Genomic DNA, 25,517 nt, shown 5'->3' with positions numbered 1-25,517 from the left:
GGGGGGGTTGGGGGCGGGGGCAGAGAGGGGGAGGGGCGGCACTGGGGGAGGGGGAGCTCGGGGGGGGTTGGGGTCGGGGGCAGAGAGGGGGATGGGTGGCACTGGGGGCGGGGGAGCTCGGGGGGGGGGTTGGGGGCGGGGGGCAGACAGGGGGAGGGGCGGCACTGGGGGAGGGGGAGCTCGGGGGGGGGGCTGGGGACGGGGGCAGAGAGGGGGCGGGGCGGCACTGGGGGTGGGGGAGCTCGGGGGGTGATGGGGGCGGGGCAGACAGGGGGAGGGGCGGCACTGGGGGAGGGGGAGCTCGGGGGGGGGCTGGGGACGGGGGCAGAGAGGGGGAGGGGCGGCACTGGGGGTGGGGGAGCTCGGGGGGTGATGGGGGCGGGGCAGAGAGGGGGAGGGGCGGCACTGGGGGTGGGGGAGCTCGGGGGGTGATGGGGGCGGGGCAGAGAGGGGGAGGGGCGGCACTGGGGGTGGGGGAGCTCGGGGGGGTTGTGGGCGGGGCAGAAGAGGGGGAGGGGCGGCACTGGGGGAGGGGGAGCTCGGGGGGGTGTTTGGGCTGCTCAGGAGCCGCCTCGCGAACGCCTCAAGGCCACGTGACGCCCTCTCGGAAACTCCGCCTCTCCCGAGACAGCCAATAGGAAGAGGAGGCAGAGCCCTGACCAATGGGAGCGCAAGAAGAAACCTTTCCCCCCCCCCCAGTTTCAGTGCGAGGTTGGGGGCTGCCATTCACAGGGAGACCCGCAATAGCCTGACCCCCCCACCCCTGTCCGAGCTCCCCCTCCAGCTCTGCCGGTGCCCCTCACTCCCGACCTGTAGCCCCTCCTATCCCAATCGTGATCTCCAGACCCACAGCTCTGCTGGTGCCCCTCACTCCCGACCCGCAGCCCCTGCTATCCCAGTCCTGACTCCAGACTCACAGTTCTGCTGCTGCCCCCTACTCCCGACCCGCAGCCCCTCCTATTCCAATCCTGATCTCCAGATCCACAGCTCTGCTGGTGCCCCTCACTCCCGACCTGCAGCGACTGGGCTTCCCGCAGAGCTCCCCAGTCACTGTGCTGCCGGTGCCCCTCACTCCCGACCCCCAGCCCCTACTATCCCAATCCTGATCTCCACACCCATAGTTCTGACAGTGCCCCTCACTCCCGACCCGCAGCCCCTGCTTTCCCAGTCCTGACCTCCAGACTCACAGCTCTGCTGGTGCCCCTCACTCCTGACCCACAGACCCCTGGGCTTCCTTCAGCTCTACCGGTGCCCCTCACTCCTGACCCGCAGCCCCCTGGGTTCCCCCCAGCTCTAGTGGTGCCCCTCACTCCTGACCCACAGCCCCCTGGATTTCCCACTGAGCTCCCCAGTTACTGCACTGCCAGTGCCCCTCACTCCTGACCCGCAGCCCCTACTATCCCAGTCCTGACCTCCAGACTCACAGCTCTGCTGCTGCCCCTCACTCCCGACCCGCAGCCCCTCCTATCCCAATCCTGATCTCCACACCCAGAGCTCTGCTGGTGCCCCTCACTCCCGACCCGCAGCCCCCTGGATTCCTCGCTGAGCTTCCCAGTTACTGCGCTGCTGGTGCCCCTCACTCCCGACCCGCAGCCCCTTAGGTGTCCACCAGCTCTGACGGTGCCCCTCACTCCCGACCCGCAGCCCCTGCTATCCCAGTCCTGACCTCCAGACTCTCAGCTCTGCTGGTGCCCCTCACTCCCTACCCGCAGACCCCTGGGCTTCCTTCAGCTCTACCGGTGCCCCTCACTCCTGACCCGCAGCCCCCTGGGTTCCCCCCAGCTCTAGTGGTGCCCCTCACTCCTGACCCGCAGCCCCTGCTATCCCAGTCCTGACCTCCAGACTCACAGTTCTGCTGCTGCCCCTCACTCCCGACCCGCAGCCCCTGCTATCCCAGTCCTGACCTCCAGACTCTCAGCTCTGCTGGTGCCCCTCACTCCCGACCCGCATGGGTCACCCCTGGAGCAGGTTAAAGCTGCAGGTTGACAGTGAGGTTGCTGCCCCTGTGAACAGCTGCTGTAGCACCGCATGGGCAGGACAGGGAGACCCAGTTATACCCCCCCCCGCCCCAGTCTGTATCGGGGGATGGGAGCACTCACACCCTGGGGACCCTGAGTTGGGACGGAGGGAGGCCCCCGTGCACCAGGGATGCTGTAAGGGCGAACAGGGGCACCCACCCACGCACCCGAGATCTTCTAGGGCGGGAGAGTGGCACCCACACACTCAGGATCTTGTTGGGGGGGACAAGGGCATCCACACTCCGGGATCCTCTGCAGAGGGACGGACACCCACACATCCAAGATTCTGTATGGGGGCCAGAGGTACCCGGACACCTGGGCTCCTGGACGGGGGATGGGTGGCACCAAAACCTCCGGGATCTTATATCAGAGGACAGTGGCACCTGCAGCTCGACATGAGACGTGGGCTGGGGGAGCAGGAGCATTTCCCAGTTCCAGGCTGTCCTCGTCTGGCCAAGGCACAGAGCTCACAAGCAGAGTTTAAAGCTCGAGCTGCCAGATAGCAAAACAAGCCGGGCTCCGTGGCTGGTGCCTGTGATTCCCAGCTCCTGGGGAGGCTGAGGCCAGCGGATCGCTTGAGCTCAGGAGTTCTGGGCTGCAGCAGGCTGTGTCGATCCGGTGTCCGCACTAAGTTCGGCATCGATATGGTGATCCCAGGGAAGCTTGGGGTCCCCAAGTTGCCTAAGGAGGGGTGAACCGGCCCAGGTCGGAAACGGAGCAGGTCAAAACTCCTGTGCTGATCAGTAGTAGGATGATGCCTGTGAATAGCCCCTGCAGCATAGCCTGGGCAAGACAGTGAGAGATGGTCTCTTTTTATACAGACACCCCCCGCAGAGCCTGGAGGGGGGGATGGGAGCACCCACACGCTGGGGATTCTGACTTGGGGGGAGGGACGCACCCAAGCAACAGGGATCTTGAAAAGGGGAACAGCGACACCCACACACCACAGAGCCTGGATGGGGGTAGGGGAACCACACACGGGAGCTAGTTCATGGGGTGGGGGACACACCCATATGCTCCATTGCACCATTCTTAATGAGAAGAACGGGGGCATCCGCACAACACAGATCCTTAGCGGGCAGGGGGACACCCACACACTCCACTATTAACCAGGAGGGACAGGGGCACCAGACACCCCCAGTAACATGGGGAACACCGACATCCACCAGATCCCTCATGGGGAGTAAGACAGAGGGGATTGTAATGGGGCCCGGCGCACCCACGCACCGGGGATTGTTAAGGGTTGAAGGGACAGGGACACCCACACACACTGAGATCACGGCCTTGGAGGAACGCAAACCCTCCACAGAAGGACCTGGTCTGTTCCATGATGGCAGCCCAGCCTGGCTGAGTCAAAGTCTCTTTTTATACAGGCACGCCCCAGAGATCCTGACTAGGGGAGAGAGACACCCACCCCCCAGAGATCCTTAATGGTCTAGGGTGCACCCACACACCAGGGATTCTTATGGGTGGGAGGAATGGAGACAGCCAGACACACTGAGATCACTTCCTCCCAGGAGCCTGGGCCAGACAGGGAGACACAGTCCCCCTTTACATATCTGCCAGACAACCTTCCTCCCACCCCCTCCACACAATGTTCTTATCTGGAGGTGAAGCCAGGGAAACCACATGGAGGATTCTTATCTGGGGAACTGGGGGGACCCACTGACCAGCAGAGATTCTTAAGGGCAGGAGGAACAGGGACTCCCACCTCTGTAGCATGGGGGTGGGTCACCTGCTGGGCTCATCTGGGCATATTTCACCTCGTCAGCTCCCTGCCATTGCCTTGGGGGCCCCTTGTTCACTGCCTCTGGCACCCAGTTTAGCTTCCTTCCTGAGGGCTGAAACGCTTTGATCTATCTAAGGTCTGTGGGATCAGTGTGTGTCATGGTGTAATTCTGTGTTATTCGGGGGTCAGACTAGCTGAGCCAATGGCCCCTTCTGCCCTTAAACGCCATGAAAACATTTCCCTGGTTTCTCCTTGCACCTGACAGACACCACGGTGAGGGGCCCAAGAGAAGATCCTGGACACAGCGCTCTGGCTCTTACGTTACTTGGGGACGTCAGCGTTTTCCTAGCAAAGCTGCTGCTATAGCACTGGATTTGGGGAACTGTTCGGCTCCGATTCAGAGATCTGCCTGCGGGGTGTGAACCTGCCACGAGGAGCGGGGAACGCAACCAGCACCGGGAGGCGTTGGCTGAGCTCCAGGCTGCCCCCGTGTGGCCAAAGCTTAGAACTGAGCAGCGGAGTTTAAAGCTGGCGCTGGGAGGGACCTTTACACGCGGGGCACGAAGGCTCCTGCGTGTAACACTTGTTGGGTGGGCAGCTGAGCGTAGCTGATTGCCGGAGCTCAGGGCTGCACCCCGGGGTGCTGAGCAGGTGTCTGTGCTCAGATTGGCCTCACTATGCTGCTTTCTGGGAAGTTTGGGGTCACCAGTCTTCCTAAAGAGAGAGGAGCCAGGTCAGCCCAGGAAAGGAGGCTTTCAAAACTCTGGTACGAATTGCCAGTGGGACTGCCCCTGTGAAGAGCCGCTGCAGCCCTACCAGGGAGAGCCGGTCTATCTTTATGCAGCCCCCCCCCCATTCCTCAGGACGAGGGTTGTGCTCAAAGATCTGTGCCCCGTGTTTTAACCTCCATGTGAAGTGCGCAGTGCAAATAACCCTCAGAGCATCAGTTCAGTTCCAGGCTCCACTTCCACCGGCTCAGGCAAGATGGTGCAGAGGAGCCCCTGGGTGGCTGTGGGCCTGGGGAGGCTTTTGATTTTTCGGCCTGACCGCTACGGGCAGCAAGGCCAAAAATCAGATGGCCGACTCTCCCGTCCACCACGCTCATCAGGACCCCTTAGTCAACAGGCTCGGAGAATGCGGGCATCGCCCCCCACTACCTCTCGCATGCAAAGCGAGCGCTCTGCCGCTTGAGCTAATTCCCCGCAGCTGGCCTGACTCTCAGGCACCGGGCAAAAAAAGGCAAGGGCTCTGTGGCCTTAAGCAGAACACAGCCTGAAATGGGGGTAGGGGGTGGGGGCGCTACCCAGAGCTGGGGAAGGGGGTCCGAGTCCCAGCCACGCTCCTCGGCACAAACACCAACGCTCCCTCCCTGGAGTGTGTCTGGGCTGAGAGTTAGCCCCTGAAACAAGCACCAAACTTCAGAAGACAACGCAGGGATAGATCACTTGACGATTGCCTGCTCTGGCCATTGCCTCTGAAGCGCCTGGCATTGGTTACTGTCAGAAGACGGGATAGTGGCCTAGATGGACCATCGGTCTCACCCAGGAGGGCCGTTCCTATCTTCACCACTTTCCTCTAACCCAAGCAAAGCCCGGAGCAGGCCCAGCTCAGCAACTCTAGCAGACTCCCTGGCCCCTGGCCCAGCATACAGCAAAGCGACCCTGCCTCCGCCAGGATAGACAGCCACCGACTCCCTCTTCCAGACCAACGCAGCCCTTCCCCGCTTTGGCTGTCTCCAAGCTGTCTGCGTGCTCTGCTCTGCTCCACGGCTGCCATGCTGCCTGAGATCAGGAGGCTGCGAGGTCTCACGGTCTCAGCTGAGCTGGTATCGCGTGCCACCCCGCCCATCTCCTCATTCCCTTCATGGACCCCTGGGATGTGAGTAATTCTGTATTTGAGTGGCTCTCCCTCCCGGCCAATGAGCTTGGCGTAGACTAGCAGGGAGGGAGGAGGAAAGGGATTGTGCTCCAGTGAGAGCTCAGAAAGAAAGGTGCAGGTCCCGCACTAGAGCCCAGCCCAGAAGAGCAAAGCTGAGCAGAGCAGGCTGGAGAATGTGTGTATGGGTCTGACTACTTCTCCCCTGCTCTTCCATTTGAGCTAACTTCCCCCAGCTGTCTCCAGCCTCCCAGTCAGCGCAAGGGGGAGAAGGGCCGGGGAGGAAGAGCTTTGTGCTCCGCAAGGGCTGGCTTTTTGGGAGGCCAAGCGGGGAGAGGGATGGAGGCCACTGGAGGAGCTGAGCCGGCTGACTGTCCATGGCTTCTAAAAGAAGGGCAAGAGAAGGTCCCAGGGCTGCCTTGCCGCTGGAGAATGCGGGCATTGATCCTGCTGCTTCTCGCATGCAAAGCGAGCGCTCTACCACTTGAGCTAATTCCCCTACCTTGGTAGGTAGCGTCTCGATCCATCCATTCGATAACGGAGGCCACATCGTTCCCCGCGCCAGCCAGTGACTCCTTCCAAAAGGGTCAGGCAAAGGAGGGCTTTCTGTAGGCCGGCTAGCTCAGCTGGTTAGAGCGTGGTGCTAATAACGCCAAGGTCATGGGTTCAAGCCCCATGCTGGCCACTCCGGGAGAGAGAGGGTGGCTTCTGCTCTTTTGGGCTGACTGCTAAGGGGGGCAGAGGCCAAAACCAGGTAGGCCGGGAGCGGGCAAGAGCCCTGCTGGGCGCAGGCGCCGGGCAGGACCAAGCTCCTGACACCTCCTTGGGCTCCCCTCCCTGGGCTCCTCGCTCCACCTGCTGCCTGAAAGGAACTTGGAGACGGGGGAGCCCGGCCGGCTGCCTTCCAGGCTCATAGGAGGCCAGGCTTGAGCTGCCCGCCCGCGAAGCCAAAATCGCAGGCCTGCCGGCTCGCCCCCAGTGTCCACAGAGGGTTGACCTGATAGCCCAAATTCTTGCCGGCCGCCAGCTCCACCCAAATGGACCCAACACCGGATCACGCTCCCCAGCCCAAGCCACAGAGGAAGGCTTAATACTCGGCACCCCAAACTAGGGGAGAGGCTTCACACTCCGCCGGCGCAGGATGACCTTTGGGACTTCCCTGGACACCATCCTCCCACCGCCCACAGCCAGACCCCCCAAGCCCACCCCTCCGACCGGAAGGAGCAGGAGGACCACTCCGCCCAGGGGCACCACCACTCGAAGTCAGCTTCACTTGCTTTCTCTTCTACCCCTTGCCTCCCAAGTTATGCGCGCCTCACGGGAGCCGGCCCTGGGAAGACGCAGGCACCGCACTCTGACTGGCGCAAGCCAAACGCCCACACCGAGAGTTTAGCACGGGCTCTTGAGGCACTGGAGGAACCCCATACAGACGCACTGATGGAGCTAAGCTTTACGGCCAAGGGCCCTACCTGTGCAGAAAGCCAATTGCTTGTGAAAAAGACTCCTCTTTCGGCTCCCCTTCCAAACTTCCAAATGCCTCCAAATGGGAAAACACACGCACTGAAACACCCAAATGGTCCTAACGCTGGGGCCAGGCGAAAAAGAAAAGCAAGGAAAAGATTTCTAAATGGCCACCCTGCCAGAGTCGTACAGTTCCGCAAGTGAAACCCATGGGAGGGACATTACACAGAAAAGGGGAATGGAAAGCTGCCCAAATTGAGATGCTGTGGAAAGCTACAGCCCCATCGCTACTCCTACTCTGCACACTTCTTGCAACAGCTGATGAACGGCCAGGTGCTTTTCGCATCCAAGCCCACACCAGGGGAAGACCTTGAGAAGTTTTCCGTGGCTTGCCTGGTTCAGCTGGTCAGAGTGCGGCACTCGTGGAGGCAAGATGGTGCAGAGGAGCCCTTGGGTGGCTGTGGGCCTGGGGAGGATGGCTTTTGATTTTTCGGCCTGACCGCTACGGGCAGCAAGGCCAAAAGTCAGATGGCCGAATTTCCCGTCCACCACGCTCATCAGGAGCCCTTAGTCGACAGGCTGGGAGAATGCGGGCATCGCCTCGTCATATGTTTATTCCCCACTTCGAACTTTAGCATCCACAAGATGGGGACCTGCATGGGCCCCTCTCAACTTAAATCCTAGTTTAGATCTGGTAAAGCTGCCACCATCTAGAAGTTCCAGTGTCTAGCACACGCCCTGTTCCCCCAAACCTTCCCTGGGGAACACAGATCCAAACTCCTTGACTCTTAACCCTAAGGGAAATAAACCATTCCCCCACCTTCTTCCCCCTCTCCTAGTTGTTGGGAAAGATACCTTGATTCAAACTCCTTGAATCAAACAAAGAGGGATTCACTTTTCCCCCTCCACTTCCCCTGAAAATCCAAACAAGGGAAGAAATCAATCAGGTTCTAAAAAGAAAAGGATTTTATTAAAAGAAAGAAAGAAAGTACACTATCTCTGTAACACCAGGATGGAAAAACCACGAGGCGTGCTGCAGGATAGCCCCTCCCCACCAAAAAGCAATGCCGTGACCCGGATTCGAACCGAGGTTGCTGCGGCCACGGCGCAGAGTACTAACCACTATACGATCACGGCCAGGCGCTGGGGGTACAGGAAGCAGCACACTGGAAAATGCTCAGCTCTGTGCTCTCGGGGCGGCCACCTACCTCGCCGGCGGCCACAGGTCTTTCTCAAGTCTCCCCATTACAGTCACAGGTCAAATGCTGAGCAAAGGAAAAAAGACAGGAAGCCAATCCCATGCCTGTCCCTTTTTCGGTCTTCCTCCACCCCTGGACCAGGTCCCTCCCCGTTTGTCTGGGCCATTGTCCTGATGCCCCTGGCCAGCCTATTTCCCTTTGCCGCTCTGAAACGTGCCCCCACGTGCAGGCCTCGGGGGAGGCTTTGGCTAGGGCGAGCATGTCCTTGCGAGGTAATTGTCTCTCTGGAGGTGAAAGTCATCAGTGCGGTGTGTGAAGGGAAGTGGCCGTAGAAGGAGAATGGAAGGCATGGGGTGGGCAGGCCAGGGATTTCTTTGTTCCCCCCTTGAAAAGGGGTCACCCTCCCCGCCAGCGAATCAAACCCCGGTCTCCCGCGTGACAGGTGGGGATACTCACCACTATACTAACAAGGAAAGGGGCACGGTGAGTGGCCCCAGCTCCCACAGACCAGCTATGGTCAGCATACACCTACACCGTCGCATGGGCCCCAGCAGGCAACAGCACCCCTGACCCTCTTCTGCTTCCCAAAGGCTTTGGCCACAGCAACAGCCCTGGGAAAAGCCCTGGCCCTCCTCACCTGCCCTTGCCCAGCAGGACGCCTTTTCGGGCCTACACAGCTCCTCACACAACACCCACCTGGGACCTTGCCCTCACCTACCAGCTCAGCAGCACCTTTTTTCCTCTCAAAACCTCCTCTTGCCACCCTCCCCCTTCCACACTTCACACTCACCTCATCACAAACTCACCCACGGCCCCTTTGGCTTCTCAAGCGCCTGTGGCGGGACGCAGCTTCCCAGGCACGCAGATCCTTCCCTTCAACGCGCACTGGACGGACATTCGAAACACAGCCCTTTCCAGGAGGGAATGCGCCGCTTTTGGACCCTGGCGCCCAGCAAGAAGTCCTGGGACTCTTTTTCTGACCGATGGACCCCACTGACTTGCCTTTACCAAGCAGAAACTAAGGACCGGCTGATGGCTCTCTTTGCAAACGGACGCCATCAGACTGAGCCACGAGGCGTGCTGCAGGATAGCCCCTCCCCACCAAAAATTAATGCCATGACCCGGATTTGAACCGAGGTTGCTGCGGCCACGGCGCAGAGTACTAACCACTATACGATCACGGCCAGGCGCTGGGGGTGCAGGCAGCAGCCCAGCAGAAAATGCTCAGCTCTGCGCTCTCGGGGCGGCCACCTACCTCGCCGGCAGCCACAGGTCTTTCTCAGGTCTCCCCATTACAGTCACAGGTCAAATGCTGAGCAAAGGAAAAAAGACAGGAAGCCAATCCCATGCCTGTCCCTTTTTCTGTCTTCCTCCACCCCTGGACCAAGTCCCTCCCCGTTTGTCTGGGCCATTGTCCTCATGGCCCTGGTCAGCCTATTTCCCTTTGCCGCTCTGAAACGTGCCCCCACGTGCAGGCCCCGGGGGAGGCTTTGGCTAGGGCGAGCGTGTCCTTGCGAGGTAATTGTCTCTCTGGAGGTGAAAGTCATCAGTTCGGGGTGCGAAGGGAAGTGGCCGTTGAAGGAGAATGCAAGGCATGTGGTGGGCAGGCCAGGGATTTCTTTGTCCCCCCCTTCAAAAGGGGTCACCCTCCCCATCAGGGAATCAAACCCCGGTCTCCCGCGTGACAGGTGGGGATACTCACCACTATACTAACAAGGAAAGGGGCACGGTGAGTGGCCCCAGCTCCCACAGACCAGCTATGGTCAGCGTACACCTACACCGTCGCATGGGCCCCAGCAGCCAACAACACCCCTGGCCCTCTTCTGCTTCCCAAAGGCTTTGGCCGCAGCAACAGCCCTGGGAAAAGCCCTGGCCCTCCTCACCTGCCCTTGCCCAGCAGGACGCCTTTCCGGGCCTACACCGCTCCTCACACAACACCCGCCTGGGACCTTGCCCTCCCCTACCAGCTCAGCAGCACCTTTCTTCCTCTCAAAACCTCCTCTTGCCACCCTCCCCCTTCCACACTTCACACTCACCTCATCACAAACTCACCCACGGCCCCTTTGGCTTCCCAAGCGCCTCTGGAGGGACGCAGCTTCCCAGGCACGCAGATCCGGCTGATGGCTCCCAAGTGTGCAAGTCCGTCCCCGCAGAGCAGCCTCATAGTGTGACCTTGAAGAAACTGTGGAAAACGGGACAGGGGTGGGGGGGTAATAGGCTCCTATATAAGAAAAAGTCCTCCCGGACCTGCCTGTCCCTTTAAACATGGGACATCTGGTCACCCTGGAGCAGCCCCACACTCCTGCTCCCCGGTTGGTGCGTTTGTAACCCGGGGGGCTGAAGCCGACGGGAGAAAGGGAATTGAGCGAGCTCGGAGCTCTCCGGCGCCACCTGTTGGGAGCAGAGGGAAATGACTGAGAGGCGTCCTGGCTAATTTAAATATCACCTGGTTCTCTGCTGGGTGGCTCCACGGCAGAGCTCGGGTGTGGCCTGAGTGTGGCAGCACCTTATTTGCATATTAAAAGCGGCAGTTTGGGGCCATTGGGGTAAAATATGAGTAAGTTTTGGGGTTGGGACCCACATGTTTAGTGCAGGCTGTGGGGAGCCGGGCTGAGCAGAGCCTGCCCCGACGGGGTGTGTGGTCACCCTGAGCTGGGAGCGTGTGGCCAGACATGGGGAAGGGGCTGTGGGAGAAGCTTGGTTGTAGGAAGCAGAAAGTGTCTCCTTTCTTTTTTGGTGTTTGGGCGAGGTTTTTGTTACCTAATGAAGAGCAGTGGTGGGGGAGGGGAATTGAGACTCTGCTATGGGGGTTGCTGTGGGGTGTGACACGAGCCACCCGGTGCTGGCTGCTGCTGTGGGGAGTAGGACAGGTGGGGGGTGGGGGGGCTGTTTGGGGGCTTGAGATGAGGGGTGGTTCCTGGTTGGCTTGTGCCTTGGCCTGCCTAGTGTTTTTTGACAGCTAATCACCCATTGGCCCTCGTGTGGGGCGGGTCTCTGAAAGCTGGTCTCCCATTGGGCCCTCCCCAACTGACGTTTCTGACAGGCTCAGCTCCCATTGGTGACATTGTCTGACAGCGATGCGGGGCGGAGCCGCCAGGGCCTTGTGCGCTCAGAGCTCAGCGCCGCCCGCGAGAAGCGGTGCGAGGCCGTGCGGGGCCGGGTCCCGCTGCCGGGCGGAGGAACCGAGACCGCAGCAGCGGTGCCGCCTCCCGCCTGGCAAGAAGCCGCAGCGCCGGGGGGAGGGGTCACAGGGTGCGAGGCGCTTCCGGGCGCGGCTGTTTTCTGCCGGTCGCGGGGTGACGGGTCCTGCCCGGGGCGGCCGGGGGGTCCCGATGGCAGCTGGGGGCTCTGGCGTCCGCCCGCGGCGGCTGGGAGCTACGGGGCCACCTGCAATGGCCGGGGGCTGCGGTTTCTCCTCACCGCCCCCACCCCCGGTGACTGGGAGCGCCGGGCTCTGCCTGCGGTGTCTGAGCGCTGGGGGCTCCTCTCCTGCCTGGGGCGGCCGGGAGCTCCAGGGGCTTCGGCGCTGCAGGGTCTATTAGCAATGACATGGGGCTGCAGGGTCCTCCCGCCATCAAGGCCTGTTGGGAAATCCTGGGTCCCTCCGCAGCAGCTGGGAGCTCTGGGGTCCACTCGTAGGAGCTGCAGGGTCCATAGGCAGTGGGGTGGGGCTGTGGGGGCTCCCCGGCCACCCATGGCTGCTGGGAGCTCCAGGGTCTGCCTGTGGGAGCTGTGGGGAGATGAGGGGTTTGGGGTGGAGGAGGAGGCTGCAGTGTGGGGCTGAGGGATTCGCAGTGCAGGAGGGGGCTGTGAGTTGAGACAGGGGGTTGGGGTCCAGGATGTGGTGATGGCTCTGGGGTGAGGACAGGGATGAGGGGTTCCAGGTGTGGGAGGAAGCTCTGGGCTGGGGCAGGAGGTTGAAGTGCAGAGGGGTGAGGGCTCTGGGGTGCAAGAGGGGGCTCTGGGTTTCGGGGGGTTCAGGGCTGGGGCAAGGGGTTGGGGTGCAGACTTACCTCAGGTGGCTCCTGGTCAGCGGCGCAGCAGGGGGGACCTACTGGCCACTTCCAGGGCACAGTGCGGTGCCCTAGGACACGTAGGGACCAGCCTGCCTGAGCCCCGCAGCACCGCTGACTGGATTTTATAACCCAGTCACCCCACTGGGAGCTCCAGGGTCCCCCTGTCCCATGTGGTGGCTGGGAGCTCTGGGATCCACTCACAGCAGCTGGGAGCTGTGGGGTCCATCCGTGGTGGCATGGGCCTGTGGGAGCCCCTTCCGACACTGGTGGCTGATAGCTGTGAGGCCCCCACCGGCCGACAGCTCCAGTCTTGCTGCCCCAGGGCTGAGGTGGAAAATGTCACTGAGATCTCTGAAAGTCACAAATTCTGTGACCCCCTTTATATAATCTTAGCCTTAATAGTTGTTGACTGTCTTTCTCAATCTAGTGGTCTGCTCTAGCGCGGATGGGACAGGGAAGACAAAAGCTCACCCCCCCAGCACAGGTTTGGGCAGAAATGGCTCTTGGGCTATTTGCTGTGCATGCAGAGGACTTGTCCAGGCCGGTGGAGCAGCTCAGCCAGATGAGGAGCTGGAAGAAGGAGACCTGAGCAGCCTGGACATCCCACTTTTTCTCCACAGCCACTGCCTGTCAGCAGGATTCCTCCTCCTCCTCAGTGAGACCAAATCTAAACACCTAGATAGCCGGTCTGTCCGCTGCACCCCAATCCCTCATGCCTGAGCCTCCCTGCCAAGTCCTGTACCTGGCTCCAGAGAATTGTCTCACATCTCGCTGGGAACTCGACTTCTTGTGCCCAGAGAGTCTCGGCCCCCCTCAGTAGAGGACCTGAGAAACACAGTGTCTGCCTTTTCCAAATAAGTGCTTGGAAAGGTTTTGTTCTTGTGACCACGTGGCCTAACGGATAAGGCGTCTGACTTCGGATCAGGTGATTGAGGGTTCGAGTCCCTTCGTGGTTGTGCTTGTGCAGTTTTACCTTTGTGCTGCAAGTCCTGCTCCCTTCAGGGCTGGAACCTCTTCTTGGCCGCTCAGGCCAATGCTCTGGCTTCAGCTAGAGCCCCGGGAAGGAGTTGGGGGGGGGGTGTCACAAAGGCTGGGGCATGAGCCCCAGGTGCTTCCAGTCTCACCTTTGCCCTTCCTGACTTGCCAAAGAAAATGGGTGGCTGCCCGGGCTGGAGTGTGGAGCAGTTTCCCTCTTCCAAGTGTGCACCTGTCCCTGTGCTGGACGGTACTTGCTACATAGCGCCTTGGGAGCCTGGGTGTTTCTCTGCTTCTCGCCAGCTGGGGAAAATCCTCTTGGGGTAAAATCTCCTGCCCCACTGCCAAAGTCAGCACAGTGAGTGGGAACGGTAAGAGGCCCCACCAGGGGGGCTGGCCCTGCTTTCCTACCATCTTCTCATGTTGGCCACATCAGCAGCTGGCTGTGGGTGGTTTTCAGTGGGTGTTCAGCATGCCAGGGAGCAGGAAGCAGCCTGTCTGGGCATCTCTGTGGCTGTCTGCTGGCCTCGCATAGGCATGGTTCTCCCCTCCTCTTGCCCTGCCCTTGGTTGCTCTGTGGCTTTTAAGCCTTCCCTTGGAGCTGTCAGCACCAGCTGCCTCTGTTCTAGGTGCCCAGAAGAGGAGAGATGTGCTGGGCTCCAGCCTGGGACTCTTCCTCCCTCCTGCCTTTCCCTGACTATGAAACCTGGCCCTGACACGCCTTTCTTCAAGCACCATGTGGGCAAGAGGAAGAGTGTGGTAGAAAGCACAAGGGCCAAACTTGCGGGCGTCAGAAATCCCAAACACCCAGTCAAACCATAGTCACTTCTAGACCCCATTCCAACCAAAACCTGGCTCCACTGGGTATGAGTCACTCAGCATAAGGTAAACAACTCATTCTTATACAGCTGGAGACAGGAAAGCACTTGGCTCTCCAGGGATTTACCACAAGGTCCCACTAAGATTTCAGCATGCCAACCATTACACCATGGGCCCAGCCTGTGCTAGTTTCTCTGACCATTGGTGACCCTATCATAGAATACCAGGGTTGGAAGGGACCTCAGGAGGTATCTAGTCCAACCCCCTGCTCAAAGCAGGGCCAATCTACAGACAGAGTTTTGTCCCAGATCCCTAAATGGCCCCCTCAGGGACAAAGCTCACAAACCTGGGTTTAGCCGGCCAATACTCAAACCACTGAGCTCTTCCTTTCTCACACGGTCAGCTTATGTAAGGGGACTGTTGGCCCTTTACTAAAACTGAGTGGGGTTTTTTGGTTGGCTAGTTCCCAGTCCCAATAGAAGGGGGAAGGGCCAATGGGAAATCAGGACCCTGAGACTGACAGGCCCCTGGGACAATGGTCACCGACTGGTAGGGAACAAGTGAGAATTTGTTAATGAGTAAAATTCCTGGTGAAAATTGGCAAAGCTGTGGAGAGTTTGAAAAGTTCCAGTGAATTTACACATGAAGATACAAACAGAGAGAAAGAGAACATCACAGACTGCACAGGCCCACACAGACATAAACAACCAAACCCACACAGAGCCATAGACACATAAGGGAAAGCCACACAAAACATAGAAAGAACAAATCCACACCAAAAAATACAGCAAAAGCCCACAACAAGAAAGCACAAAAACCACATACCAAAAGAATACTTAGCAAAAAACAATCTGCATGCAAAAGTCACACACACACACACACAAAACTATATGGCATCCACAAAAATCACACAGGACCCACATGCACATCAACACGACAGACAACAAAAACCCAACATACAGAAAGCCAGGCAGGGTTTGAGTCTCACAGCGAAGAGGGTGAGCACACAGGTGGTTTGGGGAGCAAAGATTGAGGGGGAGTCGGGGGCAGTGCTCTGGGCTCTGCCTGACCCCTCCTGACACAGGTGGCTGGTGGAGAGCAGAGCCTGGTAGATCTGTGGAATCTGCCCTGCTCTCTGTAAAGCAAGGGGACCTTGGTGTCTTCTGAGCTGCGACTGTATTTTCTGCAGGGCAAAATGATTGGCAGAAGCCATTTGCTTAAAGGAAATTAGTGCTGTAGCTGAGGTTTAAACTCACAAGTTCAGCATGACTCCACACAGCACTGCTCTGTAAGTACTGGGCACTAACCCATTGCACCACTAGACCCTGTTTCCAAGGGCTTGTCTCCATGTTTCATGGATGGATTAGCAGAGTTGGGGGGGTGGTGCATTAGCTAAAACAAATCCATATTAAAGGCTGCAGAATGGCAGCAGCAGAGGTGGGGAGCCTCCTTCCATGTGATAGAGCTGGTTCCCCCTTCCGTTGCTGAGGGGAAGGTTGGTGCTTTGAGCCCACCCGGTGCTGGAATGTCTCATGGGTGAGATTAACGGGACTCTTGGGAAGGGAAGGGAAGTCTTTTCTATCCCTGCCTAGCTCCATTGGTCTCCTGTGGCCCTTTCGGCTCTCTGCTCCCCTGTTGGGGAGATGCAGAGACAAGCCCCCATCTGGGTGAGTCACCGAGAGGCTGTGTCCCATGGCGTGTGGGGGGAGAGGGGTAGGGGTGGGATGGGGCTCAAGGGGAGAAGGTTGTGTGTGACAGTGTGTGGGGGAGGGGGAGGGTGTGTTCCTTAGGATAGAAATGATGGAAAACACAGGGGCAGTGACAGTGAAGCCCCGTGTCTGAGTGTTATGACCCTGTGTGGTGCTGCCGTTCACCTTCCCCTCCTATGGGCTCAGCTTTCATTGAATCCAGCATTTTTTCACCACAGAGGTGTCCCACCTGTCTCAGCTACCGAGTGTCCCTCTTAGAGACGCCGAGGACTGGAACTGATTTCAGCTGCTGGACAGCTCTGCTAGGTCTTTATTCATTTGCACAGGAAAATGCTGAGTGTTTAAATTGATTTCAAGCCCCCTGCCCCCATTCAGCGAACTCCTGAACATACTGGAGATGGGTCTGGAAATTGATTTTCATTCGAAAAAGTTTTTAAAGGGAATCATTTGGCTTGGAAGTAGGAACCTATTACCCTGCAGGGAAACATTCACTCACTGACTACACTCACAACAGAGAGTGTCCTGTATAGCCCAGAACAGGAACAGTTTTTAACCTGGGGGTTAGTAAACTTTATCTCTGTACAAACACCACAGCTTACAAACTCCCCACCCCCGCTCTGTGTCACCAGAGCACAACAACAACTCTCCCTGGAGCACACAGCTCCCCAGCTCCCTGCCCGTCAGTCTCTCCAGCATTGCTCCAATCCCTTAAAGCAGGGTCTCAACCACAATTTACCTTAGGGCCAGTGCCAGTCCTCCAGTCCTCCCAGTGGGCCAATAATGTCACTCATACCACCCAGAACCCGCCCCCCCAAAACTCCACCCTCCACCTGCCTAAGGCTCTGGGAGGGAGTTTGGGTGGGGGGAGGAGGTCTAGGGTGCAGGCCCTGGGTTGGGGCTGGGGATTGGCGTTCAGGAGGGGTGCAGGGTCTGGGAGGGAGTTTGGGGGCTGGGGGTGGGGAGGGAGGGGGTGCAGGCTCTGGGAGGGAGTTTGAGGGCTAGGGGTGGGGAGGGAGGGGGTGCAGGCTCTGGGAGGGAGTTTGGGGGTGGGAGTGAGTATATGAGGAGGAGGTGGGGGTGCAGGCTCAGGAAGGGGGTCAGGGATGCAGCACTTACCGGAGGCTCCAAGGCGGAGTGGGCTGGGGGGCCTCCGTGTGCTGCTGCCCCCAGGCATCACCCCCACAGCATCCCATTGGCCACAGGGGTGATCAGGCAGGGGCAGCGCGCGGAGGCACAGCCCCACCCTGCCCTGCCATGGAGAGGGGCCGGCAGCCACTGGAGCGAGCAGGCAGATGCTGCTCAGCTCCGCTGCACTGATATGGCCCCTGGAGGGGAGCGCCTGGGAGTGGCAGGTGGGGCCAAGGGAGTGACCTGGTCCCAAAACTGCTGGAGCCCCACGGGCGAGACCTGGGAACCAGGACTGCCAGCCAGACAAACACCTTTAAGAGGAGGCGTCCCTCTCCCTGTCAAAAACTGATCTTCCTCCTTCAGTTCAGTGACAGCCTGAATTGTTCCTTATCCCGGCAGAGCCAGAGGACTGAAAGCAGCAACATCCAACCCCTGTGTAGCTCGCAGGAATGGACATAAACACTCCCTGGTATCTGAGGAGATGTTCAGCTTTGCCCTTAGTCAACTACAAGGCTAAAGGGAAAGGAGGTGGCGCCAGGTATAAAGAGTGCAACACGACACATCATAGTTATGCCCATGGTGGCTGCAAAATCTTTTGATGTACTTCTTCTTATCAGCCATGCATTGTTTTCTCTGGAGTCCAGGCCTTGACCAAGAAATTTGTACCTTGATAAAATAATCGACTGCCCCTGGTGAAGGCAATGGACTTGACACCCACTGGGGTGTCCCTACACAGGTACAAGTACTAACAACAGTGGCTGCCTTTTAGCCATAGATTTTAATCAGGGCAATAAATTGAAACAAACCCCTGTTAAATCATTTCTCAGCCCGAGTCCTTCACCCACATTCCATAGAGCATTGGGCCACCATGTGGACGTTTAATTTCTGACCTCAGTTTCACACAGAGACACAATTTCCTTTGCACAGATCCATAAACAGCAAAACCTCCCTGTGTCTCTGTTCTGAGCCAGGGCATTCGATTCCAGTGAACCCTTCTCTCCTGCAATGGCGATGGTCAGACAGAGGGGACGTGGCACCTGCATCCCTGCCAGGGAGATATTGGCTCAGCTCTTTCTTTCTGCTGCTGTTGTTAGTCCATGAAACATCAAGGGTGGAATGCAAGGCTGAGTTCACGCACCAGCCCTCAGTGCCCCAGAGAAATCCTGCCCCCTGCTATTGGAACGATGTGCTGGAGATTTGAATGGGAAAGGGACTGTCTGAATTGTCAGAGTGGGGAATGAACAACAATCTACAGCAATGTCGTTCACACAAACACACTCTCATGCTGCTCCAGCCGGAAGGGAAATGGGCAGGAATTCTCGCTGTTCACCCAAGGACACACTTACACTGATGCGCAGCCGTGAGTGTGCTGGGGAAGCTGGTCTGAGCAAACAATTTGAAGTGACAATTCAGTGAGAACAAAATCATCATGCAGTGAAATGGGCGCATATTAAGTAGTTGTGGTCGAGTGGTTAAGGCGATGGACTAGAAATCCATTGGGGTCTCCCTGTGCAGGTTCAAATCCTGCCAACTACGCAAGCACTGTGCTGCTGTTGTTATTATTGCAGTCTTAGTGCCTGAGCATCCACAGTGCGAACTGGAGATAAATCTAATTTCACTCTGTCTACACTTAAAATGCTGCTGTGGCACTGCTATAGCACTTTGGAGTAGACAGTGACTGGAGGGATTTTCCCATCCCTCTAATAGCTGCATGGACAGAACAATTCTTCCTTTTCTTTAGCACTAACTAACCTGGGATTAGGTCACCTTAACTCTATGAGTTTGTGTGGGGGGTCACACCCTGGGAGACATCGCTTTGCCAGTTCAGTGCCCAGCGTACACCAGCCCTTAGATCCCTCTGGGTATTTCAATGCAGGCACTGACCTGTGAGAGGAAAACATCAGCTCACAAACACAGAGACTGAATTTCCCACATTTAATCTCGCTGCACTTTCCAGAAAGTCACAAAATTCAATTCATTCTTGCTAGGACAGAGAAAAAATAAGTGATACTAAGTTTTTGGCTTGATTACATAAAATTAAGTGTTTAATTAATATAGTAAAAATCTGTACTGATTCCTCTAACTAACACCATAGCGTGAAATAGGAACAGAGACAAATCTTGTCAGTGATGACTAATTTCACAAATGATCTTCCCATTATTAATTTCCACATTGCCCCTATTGGAGGTCTGGGCATCTCCAGTGTCATTGCTCTGCATTCACCTTCCCCTAGAATTGTTCTCAGACATTCGCCTTCCTCTGCAGCGTGGGGCACGGGTCACTTGCTGGAGGATTCCCTGCACCTTGAGGTCTTTAAGCCACAATTTGAGGACTTCAATAACTCAGATATAGGTTAGGGGTTTGTTACAGGAGTGGGTGCGTGAGATTCTGTGGCCTGCATTGTGCAGGAGGTCAGACTAGATGATCATAATGGTCCCTTCTGACCTTAAGTCTATGAATCTATGAATCTAGTCCCAAATTTGGAAAACTGTGCAGTTCAGAATGAGAATAGTGACCTCGTCTCCTTCCTGCACCTGCTCTACATTGCTCCACAGCAGCTTCTCCACCTGCAGAGTCACCCCAGCACTGCAGTGCAGCCGCCCAGGGTTCAGCAGGGGCCCCTGGCAAGGACAGTGGGTGCAGCTAACAGCCCGGTGTGCCTGGCCCTGAGGCAGCTGTAAAAAAGCAACCCACCCCCCCAGAAGTACAGAGACTGAATTCCTTAACTTTAACATCTTGACCCCCTGTAGAAAGCCACACGTGTCAGTTGTATTTTCACAGGGAGATGCAAAAATCAAGTGACACCAATTTTTAAGTTGAGTAAATAAAGTTGAGGAGATAGTTATTAACCTCCCAAAAATATACTAAAGATCCCTCAACATAACACCTGAAGGCGAAATATGAACAGAGCCAAACCTTGTCAGCAAAGGCTCATTTCCCAAACGATCCTCAAAATGTTACTAATTCCCACCCTTCCTCCGCAGGAGCTCTGTGCAGTGTAACTGTTCTAAAGGCAGCTTCCCATTAAATGCTGTTGTGGGACATTCCCAGACCTGGGAATGTACCAACGACAGAATTTGAAGAGCAAACCTGGCTCCCCGCACCAGGCGGGATTTGAGTGTTTTGTCCCTGTCACTTAGTGTTTGTCAATAGTACAGACGCCCTGGGCAGGACTCCAGGCTCTGCTTGAGGGATCCTGGCACAGGGGCTGGGGGGGAGAAAGGATTGTAGATTCTGACCTGGAGAGGAGGTAATAAGTGAAGGGGGCATTTTTATTAGCCCCCTCCTGAGGGTCCCCAGGTCTGGAATTCTACATTCCGCAGGCCAAATGAGGGGGTGATGCCACTTGGCTAATGAAAACCAGGGCTCCAGGTGAGGTTTGAACTCACAACCTCAGCATAGCTCCTCTCAGCACTGCCCTATAAGTACCGTCACTCAAGCACCTGTTAAATGTGATTCTCCAAAACCCCTAGATTGATACAGGCGAGGAGTGACCCCAAAACATTCTCAGTGGAGCTGAGAGCGGGTAGCGACAAGTGTTGGTACTTGGTGAGGTGGATTTTTCTTAAGGGTTCCAGGCCCCATTTGACCCTTTTGTTCTTCCCTGTGTAATAACAGAGCTGATTAAGACTCAATGTAGAGTCTTGCTGCAGACCAACTAAGCATTAGTCCTGCTTTGGGACAGTGTCTCTCATACAAGAAACTGCCCAGTCTGCGCTAGCAGTGAGGCTCCCTCACTAACAGCTGAAATCAGGGAGAGCTGTGTGAAGTGCAGGGCCCCAGGGGTGCCTGAACAGGGGGGAACAACACCCCAGGTGCCCAGAGGAGGAGAGGTGTGTTGGGCTCCAGCCTGGGACTCTTCCTCCCTCCTGCCTAGCCCTGACTATGAAGCCTGGCCCTGGAACTCCTTCCTTCAAGTGCCATGTGGGCAAGAGGAAGAGTGTGGCAGCTGCAAGGACCAAAGTTATGGACATCAGGTGAAGCAGCAAGAAACAACCATATGGTCAATCCACAGGAATCTCTAGCCAGACTGTTAAGTTCTAGGACCCCAAGCTATAGCCGCCAGCCCATTGAACCAGCCAGACCAAAGACCCATCTCCAGTGGGGATCAGTCACCCAGCAGGAAGGAAAAAACCTCACTCTAGTTGACCCTGAGAGAAGGTAGCCAAACACATTGAGTTCCAGGGCTTTGTAGCAAAGCAACGTATCGCCACAAGGTCCCACTGAGATTTGAACTCAGATTCCAGGATTCAAAGTCTTGAGTGGGGCCCATTACACCATGGGACCTGCTGCTGTTTTGTTTTCTAGACCCCTGTGACTCTTGGCTGGTTTGCACTCTGCACTTATTGCTTCCCACCATCAGCTTCCTCTCGCGGGTCTCTCTCTTCTCCTCCAGTGACTGTGGTCCTCCACTACCAGATCCGTGGGGCCTGCCCTGAGTCCCTGCATCCCCCTGCTTTGTCTCCATTCCCTGCAGGCTGCAAAAATGTCAGGGGAGTCTGCTCCTCCCTTCACTCGATGCTCCTGCTCATATCAGCCAACTGCAGCCTCATCTCCTGGAACTCGGGCAGCTGTCGCTTGATCCGGTCGAACAGTCACACGCTGACTGGCTCCCCTGCCTGGATGCTCTTGTGGAAATCCCACAGGTGACGCTGCAGGACTTTGCACTGTTGGTTTCTTTAATGTTGTGGTGTTTCCCTGACCGCTGGAACAAAGCCGCCAACTCCTCTCTCACCGATTCCCACCAATCCCCCTGGTAACCACAGAACCCTCTGATGCTTTCCCGTTCTGCCAACACCTCCAGGCCTCGCCCCCCTGCTCCTTTATCTTGCAAGCTCTGGATGTTCAGCTTCCAATGTCCTCTGCCCTGGGTCAGGGAATTGCCCACATTGAGCACACGGTGAGAGCTGCGTGATCCGAACAGTCCATTGGCACACCCTGCACTGGGCTGTCGACGTGCTCTCCTTCACGGAAATCCGGTCAGTGCGACTCCTGGCCTGTCCCTGCAGAAAGGTGTATCCCCTCTGCGGGTGGTGTGAGCTCGGGTCAGAGGAATAGGAGGAACACGTCCTCTAAGCCAACCTCACTACAGACCTGCGCCAGGTAGTGCTCATCATAGAAGAGTTTCCTCTGACGGTCGGGAAAACAGGACCAGCAGTCCTCAGGACGGTGCAACAATTGAAATCCCCCCCGACACCAAACACCATGCGGTCTAGAAGAAGGGAGCCAGTTCCTTCATAGAACTTTCCTTTCATGCCTTAATTGGGGACCATTCACACTGATATAGCCGTAACCAGTACCATGGAGCACAAAGCCCACCAGTAATGCCCTCCCTGGTTGGAGCTCCAGCCCCTTCTGTACTCGCACTGCGAATGTGAGGAACAAGACTCCAACCCCATCATTCTTCCCTGGCCTGGAGGACCAGAGAGATGGGCCCTTCCTCCAATCACCCTCTGCCCATCAAGCTACCCTAGAGTTGTTAATGTGCATTTTCTGAACACCCACCATGGCCAAAGCCCAGCTCCTCCTGGGCCCCCAACTCCCTTCCACCTGGCCACTTTCACAGATGCCCCTTCCCTGGTACTGCCCTCCCTCAGCTGCACAGAAGAGTTTTCATCCTCTATACCCGCCTGTCACTGCCCAGCACCCCCTCTAGCACTCTCTTCCTGTCATATTGGGTCCACCAATAACTCACTTAGGAGAGACAGCTCCTGAAATTCTAAAGGCCCCTCCCCCACTCTACTCCCTAACCTCCACTCTCCTCCCAGAGTTGCGGGGAGAACCCAGGAGTCCTGGTCCCCAGCCTTGCCCACCCCCATATTTCAATATGGCTCCATCCAACAGCTGCCCCCTCCCCAATTGCAGGGCAGTGCCATGGGGCACACCAGGGCCTGCCTGTTTGCATAGGACGGGCGACGTCAGTGCCCCAGGGTGGGGAGAGATGATGCTAAGGGAGAGGCAGGCAGCAGACACCCCCACGACAGAGAAAGAAGTGCTAGGGGGCGCCGTGCTGCAAGGAGTGAGGGGGGTTGGCAGGGAATGGGAGGATCTCCCCTCACAGCGGGTGCATCTGTCTCCCCCGCAATTCCTCCCCAGCCCTACCCCAGCCCAGGCTAATCCCTGCCTAGCTACCAGGGTTACATTTGGCCTGGATTCCCCAGCTGCTGGGGGAGGGGTGTGGGGCTGGGGAGCATGAGCCTCTACTCCCCCTTCCCCCGACACAGGTGCATGGACACTGACCAAAGGAGCCCGCAGCACTGCTGCCTAGAGGAAACTGAGGCACCAGCCAGTGACAGACACATCATGGCTCTCCTCATCCTCATCCTCTTTTCCATATACAACCCGGGGGGGGGGGTAAACTCAGGGCAGTTGCATAGTTAACCTGTGGAACTCCTTGCCAGAGGCTGTTGTGAAGGCCAAGACTATAACTGGGTTCAAAAAGAGAACTAGATAAATTAATAGAGGACAGGTCCATCAGTGGCTATTAGCCAGGGTGGGCAGGCATGGTGCCTGTAGCCTCTGTTTGCCAGAAGGTTTTCTCTGCAAATCTCAAAGGTTGATATAAAATACCCTAAACGTTTGTCCCACTTCTCTCTAGTTGTCTATTTCTAATTGAATATGCCCTGAGATTTTCCCGTCTCTCTAATTATAAAATGCTAACAAAATCTCAGATTTGCACCTTTTCTCAGATTCTTGAACATAGCTTGGGGGGGCAGGGCTGGGCTGGCAGGGGCTGCGGGTCGGGAGTGAGGGGCACCGGCAGAGCTGTGGGGGGCAGGGCTGGGCTGGCAGGGGCTGCGGGTCAGGAGTGAAGGGCACCGGCAGAGCTGTGGGGGGCAGGGCTGGGCTGGCAGGGGCTGTGGGTCAGGAGTGAGGGGCACCGGCAGAGCTGTGGGGGGCAGGGCTGGGCTGGCAGGGGCTGCGGGTCAGGAGTGAGGGGCACTGGCAGAGCTGTGGGGGGCAGGGCTCGGCTGGAAGGGTGCTGCGGGTCGAGAGTGAGAGGCACCATCAAAGCTTGGGTGGGGGCAAGACTGGGTTGGTAGGGGGCTGCGGGTCCAGAGTGAGGGGCACCATCAAACCTGGGGGTGGGTAGGGCTGGACTGGCAGGGGGCTGTGGGTAGCATAGGCGGCAGGTTCGTATAATTTTTGGTGGGGCCCAAAATGGTGGTCCCCCCCCCGCTCTCACCCTGTAAGCTGATATAAAATGAAGCTACAATGTGTCAGCACCACAAGATTACAAGGGTCAATTAAAAGTGGAAAGTCAGAAGCAGCACTTGCCTGCTTCAATATACGGTATTAAATTTTGTTGCACCTGTTGTGACAAAGTGGGAATGTTCTTAATGTTTTCTCTGAATACTGTGTGGGTGCCTCAGTTTCCCCTGCAAAGTGCCAACTGACGGTGTTGGGGACAAAGAGATCAGGTGGCCTTCTTGTCCGGAAGAGACACAAAGGCCAGATGAGGGAGTGTCAGTTTGGAGGAATTATTTCAGCTCAGTGCTAATGTGAACACGAGGACAAACGGATATAAATTGTCAGTTAGGAAATTTAGGCTTGAAATTAGACGAAGGTTTCTAACCATCAGAGGAGTGCAATTCTGGAACAGCCTACCGAGGGAAATAGTGGGGGCAAAGGACCTCCATGACTTTAAGATTAAGCTGGATAAGTTTATGGAGGGGATGGTACGATAGGATAACGGGTTTAGTCAATAGGTCAATACCGTGCCACTGGTAATTAGTACAAAGGGTGAATGTTGGGATATTGTTAGCCCTTTCCAGAGGGTCTGGCTGGAGAGTCTTGCCCGCATGCTCGGGGTTCAGCTGATCGCCATATTTGGGGTCGGGAAGGAATTTTCCTCCAGGGTAGATTGGCAGTGGCCCTGGAGGTTTTTCGCCTTCCTCCGAAGCATGGGGCAGGGGTCGCTTGCTGGTGGATTATCTGCTACTTGAAGTCTCTAAATCACGATTTGGAGCATTCAACAGCAGAGTCAAGGGAGAGAATTAGTTCAGGAGTGGGTGGATTGGCTTATGTGGCCTGCATCTTGCAGGAGGTCAGACTAGATGATCATAATGGTCCCTTCTGATCTTGAATTCTATGATTCTATGGAGCTGGCTGGGGAAATCGGGAGAGGCCCAGAACTTGGGTCTGGGCTCCCCACCCCTCAAGATGGACCTGACTGAGGGGTCCTGTTTTCTGTACCTACAAGCTCTGTTTTAGACTGTGATCCTGTTGTCTAATAAACCTTCTGTTTTACTGTCTGGCTGAGAGTCACATCTGACTGCAGAGTTGGGGTGCAGGGACCTCTGGTTGCCCCCAGGACCTGCCTGTGCAGACTCGCTGCGTAAGGCACACAGTGTGGAAGGGCTGAATGCTCCGAGGTCAGACCCAGGAAGGTGTGAGCTTCTTGCCCTGGAGACAGTCTGCTCAGAGAGAGGAGGCTCCCCCAGAGTCCTGACTGGCTTTGTATGGAGTAGTTCCAAAGCATCACAGCATCCCCTTCCACACCATGCGCTTCCCGGAAATCCGCACAGGCACTGACACTCCCTCCTCTGGCTTTTGTCTCTTTTCCAGGCATTAGGAGGCCACCCGAT

General features: G+C 57.0%; 3 non-coding genes across 3 annotated transcripts; all 3 read left to right on the top strand.

Moving 5' to 3' along the window:
- Positions 1–6,233: 6,233 nt before the first annotated feature.
- Positions 6,234–6,307, top strand: TRNAI-AAU. The gene has a single exon. It is a non-coding gene; the product is annotated as a tRNA-Ile (tRNA).
- A 6,874-nt stretch (positions 6,308–13,181) lies between these two features.
- TRNAR-UCG lies at positions 13,182–13,254 on the top strand. The gene has a single exon. It is a non-coding gene; the product is annotated as a tRNA-Arg (tRNA).
- A 5,129-nt stretch (positions 13,255–18,383) lies between these two features.
- Positions 18,384–18,465, top strand: TRNAS-AGA. Its single transcript has one exon. It is a non-coding gene; the product is annotated as a tRNA-Ser (tRNA).
- Positions 18,466–25,517: the final 7,052 nt, after the last annotated feature.

This window comes from Mauremys mutica, unplaced genomic scaffold (genome assembly GCF_020497125.1).
Source record: "Mauremys mutica isolate MM-2020 ecotype Southern unplaced genomic scaffold, ASM2049712v1 Super-Scaffold_100270, whole genome shotgun sequence".
In the NCBI taxonomy this organism is placed as follows: Eukaryota; Metazoa; Chordata; order Testudines; family Geoemydidae; genus Mauremys; species Mauremys mutica.
This window is presented reverse-complemented; position numbering and strand designations above follow the sequence as displayed.